This window comes from Arachis ipaensis, chromosome B01 (assembly GCF_000816755.2).
Source record: "Arachis ipaensis cultivar K30076 chromosome B01, Araip1.1, whole genome shotgun sequence".
Classification (NCBI taxonomy): domain Eukaryota; kingdom Viridiplantae; phylum Streptophyta; class Magnoliopsida; order Fabales; family Fabaceae; genus Arachis; species Arachis ipaensis.
The window spans coordinates 6,424,592-6,431,368 of record NC_029785.2 but is presented as its reverse complement, the minus strand read 5'-3'; positions in this window follow the sequence as shown (position 1 = coordinate 6,431,368).

Here is a 6,777-nt window from a genome sequence, read left to right as displayed (position 1 = left end):
TTGAATAAAAAATGAGTTTTATTAATTTTGAAAAATATTCTTTAACGTTAATAATTTAATTTAAAATATGGGACAACCTTTGTTTTATTTTGTTACCAACTGAAGCATCCTAAAACCTAAAAGAGATACTTCAGGGAGAAAATTAACAACACAACCACTGACTATTAGTCTATTACAACTAAATTCGACCACTTACAAAATCTAAATCTAAAAAGAAAAATAAAGAGTAATTCACCTTAATAAAATAAATAAAAATTAAAATTACGTAAATATCTTGAACAAAAATTGATTACACGCCTATTTTAAATATATCTATATAAATTAAAGAGTGAATACCCCACCTGACTCCTGACAATTATTTCGAAAGGACAACGAGACCTCCAAAAAAAAAAAACACCCAATCCGACTCCTGATCTTTTTTTAGAATTGGTGCCAAAAAAAAATAATATTGATTTTATTTTTGGCACAGGAGTCTCGTTGTTCTTTCGAGGTAATTGTCAGGGATCGGGTTAAATTTTTTTTTTTGTCAAGGACCTCGTTGTCTTTCAAAATAATTGTCATGGACTATTTTGAATTTTTCTCTAAATTTAAATCAATATAACTTGATTTAGCAACTAAATTACATAAATTCGAATTATCATGTGACAAAGTAAATCAAATAGGATAATTTAATTTACTATAGGAAAAGCAAGAAAAAATTTTGTCCTAGTTCCCAAATAAATCAAACTAGGTGAGTTCAAATTATAAGAGGATATATATCTTCAGAGTAAATTGAATCACCATTATTCGAATTAGTTAAAGCTTTCGAATTAGATAAATTGAATCACCTTAATTCAATTTACTCATCATGTTTGTCTATATAAATCAAATGCTTCTAATTCAATTTATTATTCGTTTTTTTATATAAGGATTGAATTGGTTTTGAACAATTTGCACTCACTCCTCTCCCACCTAAAACCCATGCCAGAGAGAATCCAGAGAATACAAAGTGACAAAATTCAAAACTGTGGTCATGAAGGACGATCCATATCGTATCTACTAATTGAATGGAGTTGCCTATATTGCGGGTAACATCAATTAAGAGGTGAGTACATAAAATTTATATTTACCATGTTAGATTAGAAATATTGGTGATCCTTAGTAACTTAGAATTATTAGATTATAAATGTTAGTTAGAGTAGTGTTTTAGAAAATTTTTTTTATTAGAATTTTTAAGTTAAAAATGTTAGTGATAATAGTGATTTAGAATTGTTGATCATATCTAAATTTAGATAGGTAGTAATTGTAGGTGAATGTAGATTTATGGGAATTTGATTTCTATGGATAAGACTAAATTAGCATATATAGTAGAGATACTAAGATTGGATTTTGCATATATGATATGATTGGCTTTAATTTTTTAGGGTAAATTTGTCATTATTTTTTATAAGGAGTTACTTAATAAATTATAGGATTATGAATTGGGCTATTATTTAATTTTTTTAAAGAATTATGAATAATATTAAAATTTTGTAATCGAGTTATTTGTTGATTATGTCAAGTTTGTTATGAATTACTAATAAATATCTTTTTACCATTATGTAGTGGATTCGATGTATTAGCAACATGAGGAGGCAGTATGATATGCCCCTGGACGACCGGATTATACCATATTTGCAGACTGTTGGATTATACCATCATGGCATCATACAAGACTCAACAATCACTAGTCAGCGCTTTTGTTGAGAGATAACGTCCTGAGACGCATACGTTTCATATGCCATTCGAGGAGTATACCATTACATTACAAGATGTGGCGTACCAGTTAGGCCTTCCAATCGATGATGACTATGTGCGTGGGTACCTAATAGACTTCGAGAGGTTTATTGAGGGCGGCAGACCTGCCTGGACTTGGTTTGAAGAGCTACTAGATATGCTACTTCCTGCGGACTACATTGACAAGTTCAGTAGTTCACTCTGAAGTGCACGTAGTTCTAAAGACATTCGGTGAGCTTTCTTCAGATGCATATGAGGAGATTGTAAAGAGATATGCAAGGAAATTTCGACAGAGAAGGCCCCTAGGAGTAGAGGACAAGCACCTCCTATGGCACCTGTGTCTGATGTCCCAGTCAGGCATCGTGTAGAACAACGACGTGACATTTACACAAGCGATCGAGTGATTGTGAATGGAGGTAAATCGAGGAGGAGATTGTTGGCTTGGAGGGGCGGCTCACCCTAGATGACGTATTAGACGAGCTAAAGGTAGAGGTGGAGATGGTCAGAGAGAGGATGGTGGTCATAGCGATGGAGAAGCTATCCATTGAGAGGAGACGGTGGTGACAGAGGAGGTGGGGGTGGGGGTGGGAGCTTCCAACATAGTCTTGATTCCGATGTGTCTATCTGATATAACTAGAATACCTGGTTGAGGTGTGACATGCTATCAAATGTGAGATAGGAAAACTGACCATGACTTTGTAGTTTCATCCTCAACAAGTGCGAAAGCAATAGGGATGATATTAGAATTCCCATCATGTGCAATCGCCACCATCAAGGTACCCCCATATTTGTCGTACAAGTGGGTTCCATCAAATACTAACCAGAGGCTTACAATGCCTAAAAGCCTCGATGCATGGTGGAAATGTCGAAAAAAGCCGATGAAAATAAACTTATAACTTGTCAACTTGGTCTCCAACTCACATAAGACTCGTCTTCAACACTGCAATACTACCCGACATTGTTGTCTGCACACCTAAACCCCATATTAGCAACTCATTGTATAATTCTTTTCAATCTCCATAAATCTGTGCAACAACCTTTTTCTTAGCCAACCAAACTTTTCTGTAACTCGATCTGAAACCATAACTTGCTTCTATCGTATTTTGCAACACCTTAATCGACACAGTCGTATCAGCTCTGACCATAGGAAAGATGAAAGAACATATGACATGGTAATCAAGCTTTTTGTGATCATTAGAAATCTCTATGGTCAAACATGTATGAGGACCATTATATTTTCTAACCTCCCAAATATCTTTTCGCTGGCGAAGAGTGATCCGAATAAACCAATTGTAACCTTTTTCAAAAATTTTACATGTTCCATGGTACTTGATGTAATCTGACTTCAACACTCTTTACTCAACCCCATGATGGATACTATAAGTCTTGATATTTAACACAACTTTCTCTTTACTTCGAAATTGTTGACCAACTTAGAACTCAGATGGAGTTAATGTATCATGTGTATCTTTGCTTCCAAATTTGGATTCTACGTTTGAAAAATCCTGTTGTGCCGTGGTATAACAACCCAACTTCTATCACGTCTTGACCAATGCTAGCCGCCAGGCGCTACTTCACGGCTTCCTTAGAGACTCTAGACTTTATATTCAATATACATATGAGCTTGTAGCGCTAGTCGAGAATGCGTGTTAGATAAATATAATAGAGTAGGTAATAGTTAAATAGATACTATCTACATGAAGCATAGAAGACATAGTAATATCATACATATATTCCTGAAAGCTCATTTAGTACATCATAGTTCATGCCAAGTTATGTCGTTGCTTATTCATGAAAATATCTACAGACTCCATCGTTTATACTAACAGGTCCCGACTTACAAAAGCCACCCTAGTCTGGGACCCGTTCTAACTTATTTATATAGATCTTTACAAAAGCTCCTAATCCTCTAAAAGTCTACACAAAGCGAGGGCAAAGACTACTACTACTATAGCTACTATTACTGCTGCTCATGGATATCTTAGTAGCTAAGAAAACATTGTGCTGAAGCAAGGAGAGAGTCATCAGACACATTTGTAATATTGCTGCTCACCTGTCCAAATGCGGAAAATTCAAAGAAGATCACGCTGGTTCCCATCTGCGAAATGAGGGAAAGTAAGGGGGTGAGAACCTAAGGGGTTCCACAGCCTAAGTCTAAGGGTTCGCGCAGTTGTGTCGGTAAGTCACACAAACAAGTACAAGTACAAGTATATTGCAAAATAGTAAACAAGCACAAAATACAGGAAACATAAATAAATCACAATCACAGAGAAATTCAGTAACTAAGTATGATGCATGTTTGGTCCTATGTAGGCCATGAGCTCACGCGTCAGTTGACTACCTGCAACCCGACGTTACCTGGGACGAAGCCTGTATATGATTTTTCTAATTGCGTACGTTCTGCATACGTGCCTGGTGGACAAAGCCACATGCATTCTAGTAATTAGCAATTGTCACAGAGCTTGACGCCATAGTATGCTAACAGTTGGAGAAACATGTTTCAACATAAAGTAGCCATCCCCACGTCTTAACATGGTTCTGGTTCTGTCGGAGCAGAAACTCCTACTCCCCAAATAATCTCTTAGGATAGTTCTAGTTCCGTCGGAGCAGATGCTCCTCCTTCCCAGATAATCTCTTAGCATCTTGGGGTTTACAATTTTTTTTTCCGCAACACTTTTCAAATAAATTTTTTCTTTAAGGGACTTCTTTGCACTTCTTTTATAAAATTTTGTGTCTAACTCTTTTCTTAAAATGTCTCAACCTTGTCACATTTTATCATTTTGACCCTAGTGTCTTTATATAATTCTAAGTTTGCCCTTTTGTACATAACTTCTCTTTTTACCATTTTCTTTAGGCTTTTAGTGATGCTTTCACCACTAATGTTATTACTTTACCATTTTACCCTCGTATCCGTCCTAACATATCTTTTTAACCTTCATTAAGTTAATTAATCATTTTTAATTTTGTGCTTTATGCCTAAAAATTCCATTTTTGCCCCTAAGTACTCTAGTTTTACCTTTAACCTTGTTTAGCGTCAAAATTTTACTGGATTAATCCTAATAGTTTTCTATGACCAAATTACTCCTAATATTTTTATTAAATATCAATTTTTACCACTAGAAATCTAAAATACTAATTTACCCTTTATTAATTTATTTACTTGTTCTAATTATCGCTTTTTTACCATTTTACTTCTAACTTTTATTAAAATTTTTATTTAGGCCTAAAACTTTATTTTAAAAATAGATTTTGATCCAAATAATTTATATAGTTATTATTTTACCTCTGATAACACTAATTTTAGAATTTTATGTTCTTTTCATTAAATCACATTTTAAACCCTCTTTTTATCCAAAAATGACCATAACACCCGTTTTATTGTTACCTACTTGTTTCATATGATTAAAACTATTTTTATAACTTATTTTTAACTCTTTTTTATCCTATTTTTGTGCTCTTAGTGGTTGAAATTTTTGGAGGTGCAATTTTTATCTTTTTTCTTCCCTTTTAGTGACTTTTAAGGCTTAAAACTTAAATTTCAAGTGCTTTCATATTTTTTGCTGTTATCACACAAAATTTACAAGCAAATATATTTCATATTACACATATTTAGCAAGTCAAAATAGAAATAACTTACAGAATTTTTAGATTTGCAAAATAAGCACAAATTCACCACAAAGTGGCTCGTATGAACACCAAAAATAAGCAAAAACATATTTTAACTAATCATAACCTTTACCTCTTGTTTAATTCAATTACTAGACCTCTCAAACACCAAAAAATTTTCTCACAAAGGCTGAAACACGTTTGGCCAAAAGCGTCGCAAAAAGTGTTAGAATTTAATCATGATCACTGCTGAAAAAACAGAAAAGAATAGAGAAGGAACAAGAGCTCACCTTGCTAAATTTTTGGTAAAAATGGTAAGGAATTGTATTTGTATGGTTTGGATTCTTGAAGAACACGTGAAGAATAATAGAAGAGCTGCTGGAATCAAAGCTGAAATGTAGTGGGAAGGTGCAGTATTTTTCTCTCAAGAATTTGGTAAAAAAGGTGGTAAAAATGCATAAGTGTTTGTAATAAAATTTGTGAGCAGGATTTCTTTAAATAAAAATTCAGAGTTTTGGCTGAATTTATGATGGTAAAAGGCTGAAACCTTTTGTGGTCAACAGATAGGTATTAATGAAGAAGGGGCTTGAAAACGAGAAAGCTTGGTCAGCGCTTGCGTGTTGAGCTTATCCACAATTAATTGCAGTTAGTTACTCGGAGTTAAAAATATAGCAGAGAGGGGTGAGGTGCTGAGATATTCTCGGCCCAGAGACTGAGAGGGGAGCGAGTTATTTGGATAGCAAGTAAAAAAATCCGGGGTCTCTAGAAGTTGTTTGCAGAAGACTACTCAGAAATTTGATTCGGGATAACTTTTACCGTGTGGTAAAATAATTAATGGCTAAGATTTATTCTTAAAGAGATAAATCATGAATGACTAATATTAATCTTGGAACACAATTACCAAGGTAGAAATGATTTTTACCACTTATTTCGAGTTTTTCGGTTACTAACTTTTTTCGGCGCATGCAAAATCGTCACTAAAAATGAATTCTTAGCTCAAAAAGTCTCTAGTGAGGAAAATAAACTAATGACAAGCAAGTGTTTACTTTTTACTAGTCAAATTTGACTTAAAGGAATTAATTACTCTCATAAAAGTCAAATTTGACCTATTAATTACTATTTTCTAATTTATTTTTGTTTTTTTATTATCATTGGGCCTATCTTACTAATAGTTTTTGGGCCGTAGTTCAAGATTTTGTGGAATAAGTTACAAAATAGCCAGAAAAATTAGTTTACCGAAAATCATATTTTTATACATGGCCTCCAAATTTAAAGTCAAAAAGTGCAGCGGATATTGCTAAGTTCCAAAACTCGATGGGACACCCTAACCAACTAGAATACTCCTCCCTAAATTATCATCACTATCCTCAGCTATCTTGGCAGACTCTACATCATCATCATCTCACAGTACATCTT